The sequence below is a fragment of the Agelaius tricolor genome, unplaced genomic scaffold (assembly GCF_023055355.1).
Source record: "Agelaius tricolor isolate 1412-34295 unplaced genomic scaffold, bAgeTri1.0.p SCAF_5, whole genome shotgun sequence".
In the NCBI taxonomy this organism is placed as follows: Eukaryota; Metazoa; Chordata; class Aves; order Passeriformes; family Icteridae; genus Agelaius; species Agelaius tricolor.
This window is the reverse complement of record NW_027269265.1, coordinates 11512495-11531969: the sequence shown is the minus strand read 5'-3', so window position 1 is coordinate 11531969 and position 19475 is coordinate 11512495. Positions and strand designations below refer to the sequence as shown.

The 19475-nt window shown below is 39.4% G+C and overlaps 1 protein-coding gene across 5 annotated transcripts in view; it reads left to right on the top strand.

Moving 5' to 3' along the window:
* Window positions 1-19475, top strand: part of DIO3 (iodothyronine deiodinase 3) — a 114778-nt gene that overhangs the window by 50257 nt on the left and 45046 nt on the right. The gene's annotated exons all lie outside the window — the stretch shown is intronic.

Sequence of the window (19475 nt, the reverse complement as noted above, 5' to 3'; positions counted from 1 at the left end):
TGCTTAGGTAGGGATTCTTGGCTCTACATCTCAAATGTGTGCTTGTAATTCTTGGTCACTAAAGGGTATGCCAGTTGTGAACAAGAATGTATTTTCCATTTAGATGGAGAAAGTAGGGGGAAAGATATAAGATGGAGTGTCTCATTTCTCTTGAGATCTATCCAAGACCTTAAAAAACCAATGGAAATCTTTTCTGTTGAGTTCACCATGCTCTGGATCATATCCTTACAAAACTCATTTTATTGTCAAGTCCATTCTTTCTTCCCCATTCTGTTGCTCAATTTGCTCTCTGCTGTTGGGTACTTTTTTGCAAATATTAATAAATCTGTATAATCTTTGGCCTTTAGCCGAGTCTCGATTCCATGGCACACTGTTGCACTGTGTGCGTGACTGCATGGTTGAGGGTTGCTCTGGAAATTACTCATAAAAATTAATTGTCTGGTAATACCACAATTGTCAATATGTGTAGGTTGCAGCATTCCCCCTGTGGGCTGTTGTAGCAGATCATAAAACTTCATTTCCAGGAAAGTTTCAAAACTTTTATTTTCTAGGGAACATTAATTATCAGAGTCCAGATGACCTGTCCCATTTCTCCATTAACTTCATCTCTTTTTTCTCTCATCAGACATGGTAATTTGAAGGCAACTGGCAACAGATCACATGTCAGCCTCCTGGTTTTATATCAATGTCAGCTAAAGTGTTTAAAAGCAGCCAGACTCATAAGCCTAATCCCCAAACGAATGTTTATATGTGACCATTTCCCCATTGTTAAACTTTTGTGCCAACAGCTGATTTACAAGTCTGACACTTATGCAGACATATGCTTTGGCATTCTGCAGGCTTCCTGAGACTCATGCCCTCCAGCACTGCTTGTTGACCTCCCCTTCAAACTCAGGGCCTTGATGGATCATCACAATGGACAAACCACTCTGGACCTACATGGTCGTAAGAACTCCAGTCATGTTCCTGTTGGAGTTTACAGCGATGCATTCTTTCACAGAGAAATTATATTCCCTTGAGACCAAACCTTTTGCAGGTTTTTACCAGTTCTTATGAAGTTCTTACCTGGGGAAGATTCTCATGCCTAGGATGAAATACATCAAAGAGCAAGAAAACTTCCACCCCTCCTAGATAATCATCCTATGATCAAGACACTGACTGGTGGCACAGGAGTCCAGAATTCAAGTTTCTGTTTGGCAAGATGTCAGAATCCTGTATTCCAGGCAAGCTTCCTGGCCACCAAAATATCAAGCTCTTCTTGTATTCTGTCTCTCCTGTTGGACCTGTTTCACTTTGTAGAAATAACCATTAATTGAACAAGGGCTTGAATTTAGGCTGCCCATTGAACTATTGCATTGGTCAGTCCCCAGGTCAGTGAACAGATAACTGCTTGTGTGAAGTGAGCAAGTTGCAGAGCAACAGAGGTAGCTGAGGTGTCCCAAAAATGCAAGGAAAGCAAAGAAAACCACTTGGTAAAGTCATCTAGTAGAGTATGAATCACCTGTTTTTCAGTCCTTGACCTGAATGAGGAAGAAGAAGGATTTCTAGTTGTTCTAGGAGAGGCTTTGTCCAATCCTCTGAAAGGTCATAATTCCACCACACTTTAAAAAGAACTAATATTTAAAAGTCATACTTTCTTCCTTTCTGAAGTAAAAAAAAGAAAAAAAAAAACTTCAGTTAAATGATCCTCTGAAAACCTCCTTGCACTAGAGTGAAGGTGCATCACAATACCTTGAGTCTTAAAGGTGCTGGAAACTCTGTCCCAGACATGAAAAAGGACCTCACTGTTCCAGTTCTGAGTGATTTCTTCACGTAACACTCTTCCCAGCTTTGCTGGCATTTTTCAAATGAAGGATTAAGTCTTTACTTACACACTATTTTCACGTGATAAATATGAGTTTTAGTCATATTTAGTCATGCAGAAAGATTACTGAAAGCAATAGGGAGAATTCAGTGATTTAGTGTAACATTGCTATAAAAGATCATATAAAAGGTAAGACAAGGACTGGAGAGGTTGAGTCCCAATCTTTTTACTTGCTGCTAGATAATATATTGCAATAACTTTAATATTTACATTTGATGGTCAAAAATATTTATTTTCAAGCATTTCTTTGATAAGAACTTGGGTTAGTCTTTGATTAGGAACGAAAATCCATGTTTTAGTCAGATTCACCTCTCCATAAGTATATCAACAAATTGGTATTTCTGTAGACATAAGTCTGCTTTTTTTTTTAATGTTATATAATCTTTCTCATAAGCACTTGCATAAAATCAGTTAAGAGTTAACCAACTAAAATATACAAATATGCGGGAGGTTTTATGAAGAGCTACAACTTCAAAAGGACTTGGTTTAGGGGTCATGACCCCATTTTTTGCAATAACTTATGCATCACGAACTTACGTAATTGGCAGCAGATAACATATCACACTCTCAGTTTTATGTCCTTGGTTTGACAACAGTGTCAATTGAAGTATTTGCTAACTGCAGAACAAATGGAGCCTCATAGATGAAAATGTTTTCATTCCAAAACTGATGTTTGTAACAAAACATTCCCCCTTTATTGTTCTTCCTTAACATTACAAAATTCATTATCAGAAATGAGTAGGGATAGACACATAATTTTGGACATCAAAAAATATTTCTGAATATTACTTATCCTTGCAAAATGGAAAAACCTGAAAAAGTATGTATTTTTCTAAATAAAATATCATCAGTACAAAAGAACACATATGAAGTGGCCTTGGATCTCTAAATCTTTGTTATCTTTAGAGCATGAATCAGCTTTAAGATAAATTACTGGAAAATAAGTAACCTGGATTTTAAAATATTTTAGTAGGGTAGGTTTAAGTCTACGTTTTCCCAGAGACTGAATTAAACAGCAGCCAAGAGGCAAGTCTAGACTGCTTCTCTATGTCAAAACTGGACACTTATACCATCCTCTTGGGACACTGGAATCTTCACAAGGTGTAGCAGAAAATGCATAAAGCAAAAAAATTATTATACAGAAGGGATGCATTTAAAAGGAACCTTAGTGACCTAAGGTCTTAATATCTATTAAAATTCAATCGTACAGAGGCCAAAATTCATTGAGTCTCTTTTTGAGTGATCTGAGGCTTGGGAGTAGGATTTGTTTGGGGTTTGGCTCTAACATGTGTATTTTGTGGGGTGCAGTCCTCTTTCAAGACACTTCTTTCTCAACAGTGAGCGTATTGACACACACTATATTGACCATAATTCCCAAAACTGTACAATAAAGAAGAAGAGAATGGTGGCAGTTTTATTAATGTGAAGTTTTCTGCTTGACCTAATTACAAATTAACATTGGGAAACAATTATATGCCATCAGTTTAGTGAAACATTTGTGATTATTTCTCATCTGAACCTGAATTTAAACTGACCTAAAGAAAACATGATATGTGTTTTGAAATCTAGCTCACAGTAGATTATCACTTCTGATGTATATTATTTGTTAGACAAGATTTTTGAGTCAACTTTGTTTAAAACCTTTGGTGTCTGGGAGAGTAAATTGCCTGCAGTGAGACTCCATGATGTAGCTAAACTAGCGCAAGTTATAAGTTATAGACAAGGAAAAAAAAATTATGGCAGGAAAAATGGACAAAAAATTTTAAAAATGGAAAAAATTAAACTGATATGCATAAGGAAAAGCAATGCCCATTATACAATCATAGAACTGTTTATGTTGGAAAAGGCCTTAAAACTCACTGGGTCTACCACTAAACCGTGTCCCCAAGTGCCAAATCTACAAGCCTTTTAAACGCTCCTAGGGAAGGTGATTTCACCACTTCCCTGGACAGTCTCTTCCTAGGCTTGGCAACCATCTCCATGAAAAAAATTTCCAAATACCCAGTCTAAACTTTGCCTGGCACAAATTGAGTCCCTTTCCTTTTGTCCTACTGCCTGTTACTTGGGAGAAGAGCCTGGCTCCCATCTCGCTACAACCTTCTTTTGGGTAGTTGTAGAGAACAATAAAGACCCCCCCACAAGCCTCCTTTTCTCCAGGGTAAATTTGGCCTGAAGGGATGCCATAAACTGACCAAAATCCATTTCTGTTTTTCTATGTAGGAACAACTGTATCTTTCTTCTTAGCAAATTATTTTTTATTTATTCTGTTCCTAGAAACATTTCAGCATGGATTTTATTCAACTTCCATAGTGCTTTATTGCCCTTATCATTACAAACATTTTCCTGATGTCTGAGTCAAATATCTCTTGTTGGTATATAATGTTGCATTCAGCTCTGAACAGCACACACTCAAAAATATCTGGATTGTATCTGCCACCAGTATTTTAGTTCATCTGTACATATTACACTTAGATTCACATAACAAAACAAACTCATACTCACAGACTTACAGGCAAAACTAAACCAGAAAATGCATTCCAGAAGTCCATATAATAATCTCCAAACAGTACATACATGCAGTTTGAGGGACCAGCCCAGAACAACTGCAAAACCTTAAAGCATGCATGACTGTGAATGTTAAACCATTAGCACCAACTATTTTATTCTATATAGTTTTGTTTCCACCCCACACTCTTACAAGACCACACTACTTACTAAAGTAGATACAGCTGCTGGCAAACAGTCACAGAAGAACAGCAATAGCTGTGATGGGATGGAGAAAGCTGTTAATTAGGAAAGAGGAGGCCAAATACAAAAAGGCAGCAAAAGACATTTTACAGCCATTGCTTGCTCTGGCCCTTGTAATATAGAATAATTATGGTCATGCAGCTGTGCAGCCCTTTGCTATGGGGTGATCAGCATCCTGGGTTTGAGGACACAAAGGTAGACTGTAAGAGCCAAGAACTATATTGCCTTTAATAATGTCAGATTTTGATTTGGTATCTTAGAACATAACCAAGGATAAGATGTAAGTAAGATAAGAAAAAAAACAAATACTTAATTTCAGAAAACAATGAACTGGCATGATATTTCTTAAACAATGGAACAGTCTCCCAGACTCTTCCCAGTAATGGAGCCTATTTGTTTGGTGCTTTTATAGCCAGATTGGCAAATGCTAGGAAACAGCCTGCAGGATATAATCTTGCTTTGGCAAGAGATTGGACTGATGATCATTTCCATCTAAGTTTCCTCCCAGTTCAGGCTCAAGTTTTGGAAACAGAATCTTACTGTCTTACTTTGTATTTACCATTTGAAACCATATTTCAACTGGAGCTCCTAGATATGACACTTAGTCTCAATAAATTCTGGTTAGAGTTCTTGGGATATGATACAAACCTCCTTAGAGATGACTGGACTGCTTCCACTGCTATGGGGACCCTCAGAACAGGCCTTTGATACTCACAGAAATGGATGCATGTCTGTGAATGTGTGAGAAGTCAGAGACACTCACCCCTTTAGGCTGGCAAGAAGCAACCCAGCATTAGCAGAAACATTGTGCAGCACTGTGAGCAGGTGACTTTGCCTGAGCTACTATCTCCTGCAAAGCAGTGGAGCACTGACACAGTGACACAGCTTCTGGATTCAAGCTGACTTGTACCTTGTCAGTCTGCTACGTGCTCAGAGGAAGCTTTCACCTGATCTCATAGAAATGTCTTCAATTAATTGTTAATAAGCAAAAGTAAAATCCCAAAATCTGAAAACAGCTTCTCCCTTTTGACTCATAACATGGTGCCTTAACTTAAATGCCTGCCATCAGAATGTCAGGACACTGAGGCATGGTGCAGTATTATTTAATGTCTAATAAGAAACAAGCAATCAAGCATCTTGACCCAACAAAAGCAACAGAAACCAAGGGAGGTGCACTGCACTCACAGACAGCAGCTGACAGTGTTACTGGTTCTTTGGGGCCAGCTTGTCCTGTCAAAATTTCCATAGTGTTGAACATCCTTCTCTAAAAATTTATTTCTTAAAAATATCCCAGTTTAGCCAGCTATAAATGGGTCATCTAAGCCTTACAAGTAAATTTGAAAAACTAAAGCCACATTCTTGAATGGAGAGGCCACATTTTTATTTCAGCAATATGGATATAAATTAGAACCCTTCCTTCTCTCTTTCTCAAAATAAAGAACAATGCTATTTACTGGGCTATATATTGTAGCCCTTCAACACAAATACATGCACACTAAGACCAAGACCACCAGTACTAAATGCAGAATAATTTATTGCCATGTGAAAGATAAGTACACACAACACAGCAAACAGAAAAAAAAAACTGAAAACAAGTTTTAAAATTAAGATTACAGAGCAGAAATAACAGGAGAAGAACTTAAACACATTGCTGCCCCAAGAGGATATGAATTTCAATGGAAAATAACTACCAAATGTTTCCAAAGCCAACCACAAAAAATCAAATAAGATTCAACTTAAATGTAATTTATTCTGAAGATTTTGTTGCTATAGAGTCACACATGCATGTTGGATTCATGGTTATTTCTCAAAAATTAAACTCTTCTGGGCTCAGATTTGTGTAACACCAAAAAAGGGTTTTAAAAAGAGAAATCCCTCTATTCTGTGAAACAGTTTCTGGGAACCTTCCTGGAAATCCCAGAAAGACCAGCCAAAGAAAATTATCTATGGGGAATTGTGATTGTTGCAGCAAATGTGAGCTTATACTCTCTGATTCATTTAATTAAGCTCTTTGAGTGAATACTGGGATGCAAAACAAGGGATATACTGAAGAAGAATAATCAAGCTATAACAGGATCTCTCCAGTTATTAACTGCAAATTACACAAATGTAAATCTAGATCAGCAAAAAAGCCCTACCACACTCACATATTATGATTTTTTAATAGAAGCTTTAAAGCAGCATTTGTCAATGGTGTTAATTTTAAATTATATGGCTAGTGACAATGCTGTATACCACCCAAGATTTCAGCATGCTGGGAAAATCACATTTCTCTTTTGAAGTTATATTTCAAAAAGACCCAATCATTTTTGAACTATATTAATGGATACAGAGAGAGAGAAGAAAACATACACGGCGAATAAGCTAAAACAAAAAATAGATGTATATGAGACATATTAAATGTCCATATTCCAAAGCCTGAGTGACTTTTCATTTCTATTTCAATTGAAATGAATAGTAATGTTCAATAATTGTGGTAGGAAAATAGAAACTGCTCTCTCATAAGCAATACTGCTGCTTCCAAACAACAACAGCACTGTTAACACATTCATTTGTATTGTACTATATTAGTAATATTCAAAAATTGTTATGAACTTGTGGTTATTGAGTGAAGTGCATTGGTAGGTCCATGAATTCCTCTTGGACAAGCACATGAGACACTCAGCAACTATGGATCTGTGGCTATTATTAGCACAGTCTTTGAGTAGGTCAGCAGCTACATTTGGGGGAAGACTGGTCTCCAGTGGTCCACAAGTAGATGTACATCTACCCATGCTTATTGTGGGACAGCTTGGAGAGGAGCCACTTTAGAGAGATAACACTACATGCTGGGGAGAAAGTGTAACAGCAAGAAATGCAGTACTCAGAGATGGAGACTGAGATGATGCTAAGTTAGAACTGAGGTTGATAACCTTTTAATGAAGCATAGCAACAGAGATGAAAAGAGGGACAATGCTTTATACTCATCCCTGCAGTTTCTGATGTACCATTCAAAACACCATAACTAAGGCATGCCAGCTTGGACCAGGACTTCCAACTGTTTTTTTTCAAAGTATATGTCATGCCTCAGTATGGCCTTGAAATTTTGCCTTAGTCACACCTTGTGTTTCAGATTACTCACAGGTTCCTTTGACATTTTTATGTTCAAGCCGGGAAAGATCAAACTGGCCAGCTGAAAAAACTTAATGCACTTCATTTTTCTTTCTGAAGAAATTTTTTAAAAATTAAAAAAAAAAAAAAGGCAAACCAAAACTTCAGCAAACAAAAGAAAAACCTACAAGATATAATTTGAACAGAAGAGTTGTATTTTGGGCATTTATAACTATCCAGTTAAAAATACACCAAATTCTGGAGTGATTTTATATAGCTCAATTACAGCAGAAAAGGAAGGGAAAATTTACACCCCACACTTCAAATGCGTATGGGGAGAGGAATTCTGAATTTGAACAGCTGTCTTATGTGGAAAGGAGTGACTTCATCCCCAACACACAAGATATCTGAGCTGTCAGAAAGCTGCTAACAACCTCTTTAGTACTGCCATCCTCATGTACCTCAGGATACAAAGACCTGGGCTGAACTCCAAAATTACATTGTTTAGCAGCTGAATGACAAAAATCCATCTAGAATTAAAAAATTATACATCAAATTAGCATGCAGTAAATAATTAATTTTGTGGTCCTTACTTAATTAAACAATTTCCTCACATCACCTTTCCCAGAAAGTAAAGCCTGAGACATTACAGTGCTAAATTAAATCTCATACAAACATTACTTACATGTGCAGAAGTACCCTGCTTCAAGTGCTTACTCATTGAATGCCATTCAAACAAATGGCAAGTTATTGGGGGTCAGGGGCAAGCATTGCATGAGGACTTTTCAGCTATTCAGAGCTGTGAATCTAAGGTGATGTATTGTTAAATTGAATATCTATACAAGAGGGCTGTGGTTACAGAGTTTGATGGCAGTGAGCACTGTACTGAATCTAAATGTCACCTTATTTATCATCCTGTATTATTTTTAGAATGTTTAGTGCTAGGAAATATACTTATGCAACTTTAATTCTATACTAAAAACCTCTCTATAAGAGAAAAAGGTTGATGCCAGAACTTTCTAGAAAAAATATTTTCTGTTTCTACAATTCCCACAGCTGTGAAAATAAGCACCTCTTCACCTATAGTCTATAACCATATTCACCATATCAGGCCATTTTGGGAAACTTCCATGCAGGTGTTTCACAGATTATGGCTTGATGTCCTAATGGAAAAAAAAATGCATCAAACACTAAATAAAGTAAATCATTTTTACACACAGAATGGAGAATAAATGTTTTATAAAATCCTTCTATGATTGATTAGAACCTAGAAATGAGCACCAGTACCAAACCCCTTTAAAAGTGATCCATTAAATGCTGGAGGCAGCATCACTGCCTCCTATTGCCACATGTTTAAATTTCATCATCTTCTGTCAGACCAACTGGCCAAAGTGATGGTGGCACCCACTAACTAAGCAGCTCCTGTCCTGATTACCCAGATGAGCTGATTCTCTCAAAAAACAGGGCTGCTCAGCACAGGACCCCCTCCTGTTTCCCCAGTACACACAATTTTCCAGCTTTGTTCCCCCTAAAAAGGGTTCATATTCATGGAGCCTGCTAGGACTAAATTTGGGTGGTTCTTAGTAATAGACAGATATTAGAACCAAAATACTCCCATTAAATCAGCCAGATCTAGGATCCTGCCCTTCTTGCTTCTTAATTGTCACCATGACAATGTCAACACTTCAATCATCAGTGCTGAACATATGTGAGATGTGGCCCAGCTTGTCTCTTGGAGTCGTTACCTAGACTGCTTTCAGATTTACCACTGCATTCAGTTTATATTGCTGCAGTTTTCTTCACAGTCAGAAAGCTGGAGAAAGGAGATAGGAACCAGACAGCCCTTGTGGCATAGAGAAAATAGCAACATAATGCCCAGCTCTTAGGTTAACAGAACAAAACTGCTTTAAAGGCCAACTTCAACACCACTGTTGGAAGGGACTGATGGCAGGACTGATTGTTGCAATATCTCTTTGGCGTCTGACTCAAAAAGAGGTGTGTGCTTTGTCACAATAGCTGGGGTCATTGTAAGTCATATGAGGAGCAGCTGAGGGAGCTGGGTTGTGTAGCCTGGAGAAAGAGAGGCTCAGGGGAAACCTTATTGCTCTCTACAACTACTTGAAAGGAGCCAGCTGGGAATCAGCCTCTTCTCATAGCAACCAGTGACAAGAAGAGAAAATGGCCTCAAGCTGCACTAGGGGATGTTCAGGTTGGACATCAGGAAGAATTTCTTCTCTGAAGGGGTTGTCAAGCATTGAATAAAAGGGTTGTCAAACATTGAAATGGACTTCCCAGAGAAGTGGTGGAGTCGTCATCCGTGGAGATGTTCAAGAAACAACTGGACATGGCACTTACTGTTATGGTTTATTTGACAAGGTGGTAGTCAGTCAAAGGTTGGACTCCATGATCTTGCAGTTCTTTTCCAACCTAAATGATTCTGTATATAGGAAAAAGTTGAGGCTGAGTTAAACAAGGGCAAATATTTCTCATAATGGAAATCTAAACCTTTAATATTGTAGTTCCTTTAATATTATGTTACATCCTGAGTGTTAATTTGGTATAAGAGTAAGTGTTTCATAAGCACAGTTTTATTTTTAAGCAAAGCTTTTGGAATTCTTTTAAAAGATGTTTACAGTAGTTAAAGAAAGATCACATTTTAAAGGTACATTTCTAATTACATTCTGGCAGAACCTTAGCTGGGAACACTACCAGCACTATTTTGATAGCAAAAGCTGTGACAGTTACATCAGCTAAGGTTATCTGCTGTCTGCTTATTATCATGATCAAATTAAAATACAAGAATATGGTCAGCAGACCAAATATATGACATAGAACACTGGGGCACAAAGATTGGGAACAACCTTAGGAAATCTGTAAGTGTACAGAACAGGACTGGAGTATGTCACTGGAAGAACTAAACAACTTCAAGAACTGAAGCAGTATGAACAGGATGAAATCCAGAGCTGCCTAGCTCAAATTCATGAAGCTGGCAGCAAAAAATATCACAATAAACTGGGCACTTGCCAGCTGCACGTGGAGGAGAAAACTCTAGATGGTTCAATCAAAGTCAGGGTTAGTATAAGCCCCTAAAGAGAGGCAGCAATGGTAAACAAGTACAATTCAAAAACACATGGGGCATCCAGCAGTGAGGGATGTGCTGGTCATATGTCACTGGAATACTGCGTAGAATTTAGGTCACTCCTTTCAAGGACAGACACAGCTGTGCTCCATATGGGGAAGTTCCACAGCCACAGCCCTGTCACACGGCCCCCGAGCATGTGCCTGGGCTCCCATGTTTGTGCCTGGGAAATCCCATGCCATGAGCAGGAAATCCAGCCTGTGGAAACGTGAACCCAGATGGCCAGCGAGCGCACAATCCGCCCAGGCCTCTTTGGTCACACCAGGCTCACCAGGATGGGTTGACTCTGTGGTGTGCTGACTGATACAACAAGAGAGGCTTCAGAACAAAATGTACCCAAACTTTTAATTTGTCCTTTGAGTTTCCAGTAGATCCAAGCCATATGCAAAGCAGTGCTCAAATAACACAGCACATGTAGGGTACACCCAGCATGTCCCCAACACGCCGCACTCCTTGCCCAGGTGTTCAGCTGTCAAGCTGCATCTGTGTTTGTCTGTGACTTCCAGATGCCAACCTGACTGATGAGAATGATTGTGCTGAACCAGTGACCATATGGTCTGCCAAGCATGCACATGCAAGGAAAAGGAGGAGAGGGTAGAGCCATCTTTTGTTCTCCAATTAATTCCTTCCTATATTGATGCAGCAAAATAGACTTGTCATGAAACAGGTGCAGAAAATTGCTTCTAGAAGGATCAGGGAAATGGAAAATCCATCTCATGAGAATAGACTGTGCTCACATCTGAACAAACAGGTGCAGACCAATGTGAGCCTCAGTTGGCCTCATACTGTCCCAAAATCTACATGGCCTGAATTAAATCATTGCTAATGAAGTCTCCAACAGAACTCACAAGCCCAGGCTTAGCATTCCGCTGCCATAGCCCTACAGGCAGCAGGAGAGGCTCAATTCATATCCCAGCCCACTGAGATCATTAGCAGAGAGCCTGGGTCTGCCTGTCCCCATCAGTGCCAGCACACCCCACAAGAGTTTGGCTTGACAGTCCCAGGGGAGTGGTGCCCCAGGGGGTAGGACTCTCAGGAATTTTAAAGATCTTTTCCAATCTAATGATTCTACGATTCTTTAATTCACAGAGATATGGGAGGCAGGAAAACTGCCTCAGCAAAGAGACAATGTTGGCACACCAATAAGCAGTGTAAATATGCCATAGATAGAGTTAAGCTGAAAATATGAATAATTCTATCCATTATAGCAGCAAGATCCTGGAAGAGCTCTCACAAGTAATGGAGAAAAACTGTAACAAATTTTAAGGTGATGCTTGATTTTTCTGAACACATCTCTGTGCCACAGAGGTGTCTGAAACACCCGCAGATGCCCCATAAGACCCCATCCTGAAAATCTTGTTAGCTGTGAACTGCAAACCAAGATCCAATTGAAATCAGAAATTTAATTAAAAGCAGCACTTCTGAGCCAGCTGCTGGCAGGCACTGTGCTGGTAAAAAGTGACAGCTGCTTCATTGGCAGTGCAATGTCAACAACTGTAGAAGAGGCCAAGGAATAGACATGGGCCACAACTGCTCAAAGATCACCCCACTTTGAAGAAGGTACTTGTAAAAAGGCTTCAGAGGCTTTTGTCTATGATTTCATCAGCTAAGACACTTTACTCCTAGTTTATATTTATATTTTGCTGCTGTCTTCCTTGTTTGTGTGGGTTTTTTTGGCTCAGTGGGATCACAATGCCAATTAAAATTAGTTAAGAGAGAAAATGTCAAGTTTTCCAAATACAACATAATTGTTCTTAAAAAACTATTCCCTCACTACCTAACAAATCCAGGGTTTGTTTGCAATAAATGTGCACTTCAGAGATCTTTCCCTTTTATACAAGTGGACTTAGATCCCTTTGATCCATTTTATTTGCATATGTAAGCATATGATTCCCATTTTTTAAAAGGAGTTATTAATACTTTCCTTAAAAGACAGCATTTTCTTGTTTTAAGAAATACATTCTTGGTTTCAAGTAAGACAGAGTAGCAAGGGAGTGGTAGTGTGGCCATTAAATTAATGGTCCACATGGAAGGGTAGACCATTCCAGGCATGCAGAATAATTCACACATTAAAGACAGTGAATTGGAACCCAAAGTTTCATATCTAAGTTTAAAAGTAACCATTTAGTATTAGGTTGGGGGTTTTTTTCCTGCTGGAGCTTCAGGTAGATGTGATGTGCCCTCAGAAATGATGAGCTGTATCACATAGATCAGCTTGTCACAGTTTCTCCCTGTGAAGAGACTATACTGCTTAGTCTAAGAATAACTTTAAAATTCACAGAAAGTGAGAACTGTTGAGCAGTTAAAAATAAGAAGTCATAGGAGGACACACTGTTAGGCATAAACATTAAGACCCTTCAAATCAACTTGAGCTGTTGAGCTAACCTAAACATTTCAGGTCAGATCCTGATCCCAGTGAATTCAAAATGATTGGCAGTGATAACTAATGTTTCTCCTTTTATTTCTGTTTTCCTGCTAATGAGTATCAGATATAACATTGCAAGACTACACTGTAAACAAAGTGCAAAGTTAATCATTTTCAAAGGAACACTTTATTCACAGTAGGCTGTGTAGGGAAGGAATTAAGCGTGAGTAAATAAACCATAAAGGTAGATGAGAATATAAAGAGAAATCAAAAAATAAGAAGATGCAAGTTAAAAAATTAGTGGGTATATGGTGAAAGCAAAATATACTGCTTACGAGGAAAATTCAACAACTGAGTAAAATGCTGAGTAATTTCATTTGTGCGTTAAATTATTTGCAATTTCCTGAATAAAAGTAAAAAATAGAACAGAAATTCAGGATTGCCATGCCAAAGATCTTTTCTTCATCCAAGAGCAGAGGAGCTAGAAGGTTTACACAATTTTATGTCAATTAAAATATTCCATATAAACAATGCATACTTGTCCAAACTAACTGACTTCCAATTCTTTCTGGGCAAAGTCTGAGAAAGAAATACTGCATCACAATATAAAATAAGCAAATTTCATCTATTTTGGAACAAGTGAAGAATTACATGTAGTTCAGATACATCAAAATCTTTCTATCTGGCTGCAGATGCCTATTATTAGGATGTGTTAAACCTGTCCAGAAACTTCTTTCTACTATTGATAAACAATCCACACATTAAATTAGAGATTAAGACATGTATTCCTTCCAGTCCTTATGTATGTTTGTCATTAATCCAAAACAACATTGCCAAACCTCAGCCACAGAAATAGTAAAAATAAATACCAAAGGTCTGGGAAGAGAAATCCTGAGGTCACAAAGAGAAGGTAACTTCAAGGGAGTATCCTGGAAATTAAGTCCTATAAATCATCATGGTCTGAAAGAAACAAATTCAGCAATTGCATAATGCCATTTTACATGGCTAAAAATAATAAGAGTCGTGGGGTGAATGCCAGGAAAAAAATCACTGGAAAACTTCACAAACATTTATGTTCAAATAAAAGGCTTGAAGCAAGAAAGTTGTTTGATGAGAGCCTCAGTGCACAGCACTGGTGCCTTCCTGCCTCCTTGCTTCGAACGAGTCAGTCATGCTCACAGCAATCATTTACACAAAACCAGACCCCATTATGTTCATAATATACATTTTAGTGATGGTGGGGATAAAAGGTCAGCAGAATAATCATCTCCATTCTATATTCAAAGTAGGCTGATACTCCTGTCTTTCTTGGTAAACTCCTCCATTCTTGCTAAAATGTTTGTTCCTCTGCTCTACAGCTTATTCAAAACCATTAAACCACTGCTGGGTAAAACCATTATATTGTAGAAAATGAGGGTCACCCTGAAGAAAATTATCCTATACATGATCCGTAAAGATTTTCCTTGAATAAATGTTTTTTTAAATGCTATTTTTTCCTGCCTTCCCCTCTGAGTCTGTTAGAGATTGAAAATTCAAACGTGTGTATCATTTCAGGCAGGGCACATGCAATTGCCTTAAAACCTGAGAATTATTAAACTATATTATATTGAAATTCTTTATATTCTACTGAACTTGCTAAGGAAAGTGAGATGATGAATATTAGACCCTGGGTTTCCAGAGCCCCTTTTTTCTGTTATCATACTACATGGCTTGGGCAAAGTCACAATCACAAGGGAAGCACCAGGAGTTTTGCTGCTGATCACTCACAGCTTTCATCACACAAACCCTGGGGCTCTGAGGACCAGCCTGTGACAAAGACTGACGGACAGCAGTGAGAGCCCCCCTTGGCAAAGGATCTCAAAGGAATGGTATTCCCTTTACCCTGACATAATAGCGCTCCCTTTACCCTGACAGACCAAGTCTTTCAACTCCAAACCATCCCAGTAACATTTTGAGAAAACACTCTTGCTAGGCTGCCTTTTGAAAGATAAAAAACTAATCTGAGTTATCAGCCTGCTGTCCCCATCTCTCTAGTGTTAGCATATTGAATTTTTACATCATGCACTGAAACATATCCTGTTGTAAAACACTGCACATGGTGAATTTTGTTACAATCTTCTTAGAGGAGATTTAGATTCAAGCAAATTTCATCTCCTTATCCTCATCTACAGCACACCTGAAACAAAGACAATGATAGAAGTATTTTCTGTTTTCTGACAAGGACTTCATCTGTATTCACTGTGTATAAAGTCACTGCTTAAGTATAACTCCACAGGGCTCCACTTCTGGACTAGACTGTTGTCTTTGCTGCAGAGCAAACCATTCAGATGGTTGTAATTGTACTGTACTACCAGGGGGTCCAGCCTGAGGTCTTGAGCCACAGAAGCTTTTGAGCTGTTTGCTTGACGGGTAGCAGGGATGTGCTTGGCACAGGGGGTTCTGGATAATCTGATTTCCTGCTGATGGAGGTGTTAGCAGTTAGCAGCTGCTCTTGAAGTTGATATTGCTGGCTCCCCCCAGAAGCCATCTCTGCACCCTATCCAGCTACATGGCCCAGCAGGACCCTGTGACAGCCACTGTCACCTCCTGTACATCTCCTATGCTCTTCCACTACACAAAAGGGTAAGACTATCCACATCTGCAGTGAAACGTGAAAGAAATGTCTTACACATTCTCACTATGCAATTCCACCAAGGGGTGGATGGATAATATTGCTAAGTCAGTCTGATGGGATGGTCCTGTTAGCCCTGCCTTGGCCACAAGCTGTGGCCATTTCTCTTGTGCTTCCCTGGCACCACAGATGATCATTTCCTTTCATAATTAGCAATTTTAGGGAACTAACCTGTCAGGAAATAACTTTTTTTCTAAAGCCAAGCTCTTCTGCCTCCTTAGTCCCCAAAGCAGATCGCTGCAGATAATTTCAGGATCACACAAGACGCAGTGCAAGCAGAAGTGAGGGAGAATTAATGGGATAGAAAGTTGCACCTTTTGTCATTCAAGTTGCACTGAAAGTTATGCCATTAGACACTCTTTTAGGGGTTCTAAAGTAAACCCACTCACCAAAACCATCTGGGTTTAAAACCAGAATTCTCTAATCCAGAACCTTTTAGTTATCTAGTTTCTACCCCAGCCTGACAGGTTGCTGGCACAACAGGGGCACTAGGGAGCAGCCATGGAGAGGCAGGTGCAGAAATCCACTAACACATCAGGGGAACTGTACACTTGCTCAGGCGGCAAAGCATTGGTAGATGGCTCACAGGCTCAAGAAAATGTGTGTTTCCACTTACTCAGGGTGAACATTGCACTTACAGATCTCCCAAATTAAACAACTCTTTCCCAGTTCAACACAGAGTCAGCAAAAAGTGAGGGGAAAAAAATTTGAAAGGTTCAGTGCAGGGAACCTCTTTGTCATATATGACATGCTTGTCATGTATTTGAAGGTAAGAGTGACAGGGTGGGTAGGAGATTCAAAGGCCATGGCTCCACTAGTGATTTTATAGACAAATCTGCAGCACAGCACTTTTTTTCTTTCCATACTCAAACCTACTTCAGGCATTGCCTAGGTGCTTGGATTTCTAAGTTTTTTTCTGAGTCATATATATTTTATTAAAAAAAAAAAGACAGAAGGGAGGAAAATAAGAACAGGTGTCATCTAAAAGTGGTGAAAGATTAAGCGAGAAGGAGCTCCAGAGACAGCCAGACCCATGCACAGTCTCCAGCATATGGTAACTTTTCCAGAGGTGTTGCTCCAAGCAAACAACTGCAAATGGAGATTATCCACCACCAATTTCAGCAATATAACATTTACCCACTTCTTACAGATACCAAACAGGTGAGTAATTTACCACTTCATCTCTCTTCAGTCACCTGGTAGCCACTTAGAGGAGTAGAACTTGCCCAGCTCTTATTTCAGGAAAGTCTTTTTCATTTCCTTCACATAGAGTTCTACCACATTAATGACATGGAGCTTAGATGACATGAGAAGTGGAACTCTTCCAAAATACATTTCAGTTCCTGTCAGAAAGTATTGCGTGCCTTTGTGCAGGAAATTATAAAATAGAAAATAAACATGTAAATATACCATTTCAACACATCCTCTACATCAAAGCAGACCTGATGGTTTTAATTTCAGCTTTTTGAGGTTTTGCTTTTATAAGTTGCTGAATTTATTTTGTAGCTCCTGTTTATGAAAAGAGCTTTAAAAGAGTTATAAATTACATTTATCAAATGAAGAAAAACTACAGCCATAAAGTTCCCAGAAAAAAGGAAATAATGTGAACCATGTATGTGCACTTGTGCGAGGACACACACACACAAACTTATGTATTTTTAAGTTAGTGACTGCTGAACCACAGACCACATGCAGAAGAGTAGAAACCACCCATAACCAGATGTGCCACTGTAAAACCCATATTTTAGGATATATTCTATGAAATCCTCAGTATACAGGAAGACATAAGTTCCCACACTATTAATATCAGTGATATGGATTCCTAGAAAGACTGACTACCTTCACACACCTAAAAATAATCCAAGTTCCAACTGGGAGGTACAGCCTTGGGGAAGTAGAGAGGGGGTTTAACGGAGTTAAAACACAGGATTTTGAAAACCATCCAGCTTAACACAGACGTGAGAACAGCAGCAAGACATCACTTCAAACCTTCTGAGAACCAAGGGGCTGCAGAAGGAATTCCACCCTTTCCCACGGAGTTAATACATGAGCACTGCACCTCAGCTGAGCCCATCAGAGCGTGGCTTGTAGGGCCATGCAGAGCCCCCTTTGTTCCACCTGAAAACAGTGGCCTCGGGACATGCTTGAATTTTCCTGTGGCAGCAAAGTGTAGCACTGGGCTAGTGAAGCAAAATGCTTCAGTTCTCTGCTCTATCCACAGCTGAATAGGAAACCCCAATTCAAAGATTTCCTTCTAGCTATAAAAACAAAGCAAAGCTGTTTACAGGGAATGGAGAAATAGTCATTTCCAAAGTCCCTATCCAGCTGCAAATAGAGCATATAAGACTAGATAGCATTTTTACCTCAGAATATCTCTCACTGATCTAGCAGAGCAAAGTTTGTTGATATTCAGGGTTGCAAAGCCATCTGTTTACTCAGGCTTTTGTCTGTCAGCATAGTTTGAAGAGGTCACTTTGAGAGATCAATTTTTTTTCCTGGGGGTTTCTTCAGAGCTACCACAATTTGTTATTGCGTCTCTTTAGAGGCTTTAATTTGTGGTTTTCAAGATTGCATAACTGCACAGAGAGGTGGTGAGAGGCCCACATGAATAGTTCAAAATAAGTTTGACAATATAGTAAATATCTACTCAGTAATTTTCCCTGGACTGAGCACCGTGGAATGCCAAAGAAGTTATTAATCATGCTAGTGGATGAACGTGGCTTTATGAGGGCTGGAGCATACGTTTCCCCTCAGATGTTAAAATGCTGAATTACCTTGCTGCTGACCCCAAACAAAGATGACCTACCAAGGCACTACCAACCAGCCATCTGATTAGATTGCTCTAAACCAGCCTATTCAGAACCAGATAAAGAAAAAAATAAAATGGGATTTTAATTTTGCCTTTTATTTAGGGTTTTTGTAATAAGTTACATAAAAATTAAGCAAGCTGCCTAGCCTCCCATGAGGAGGCTCAGCATTCATTTTTCCATTTCACAGATGATAGATGGAAGGTACAGACATGCAAAGTCACTTTTGGAGCACAAACTGCGCCTGGGGGAATTGCAGGTCCTCAGGGTCTTTGGGAATCTGCAGCCAGAGACCTGGCACTGGCCACAGGCAGAAACAGAGCACTCAGGAGCCACAGGCACATTGGGTTGCATGTCCCAAAGTCAGTGTGACAGGCACCTGGATGAGTGGCAGCTGCAGCAGTAGCTCAGGGTTGCATGAGCCACATTTGCATAGCAGAGGGCAGTGTTCAGCATTTTGGACAAGTAATATCCCTTTCTGAGGAAGCTGGTGGGAAAATGAAGTGCATGCTGCAAGCTGGGAACCCTTCAGCAATGGAGTGGCAAAGTTCTGAGCAGAGACACCAAATTACATTTAAGCTCTGTACTTCTGGGACAGGTCTCCATCTAGTTCAGCAGGAAGGAATTTGCAGGCCATAAATTCCTTCTGATGGGTGAAGACTGAAGGTGGCCAGTCAGTGTTCAGCCCTGCATAGTGAGCACTTTGCTGCTGATACACAACGATACACAACGACTCGCGTGTCCACTCTGGGGACAGCACACAGGTCTGCCTGGCCATGCCCGTGAGGTGA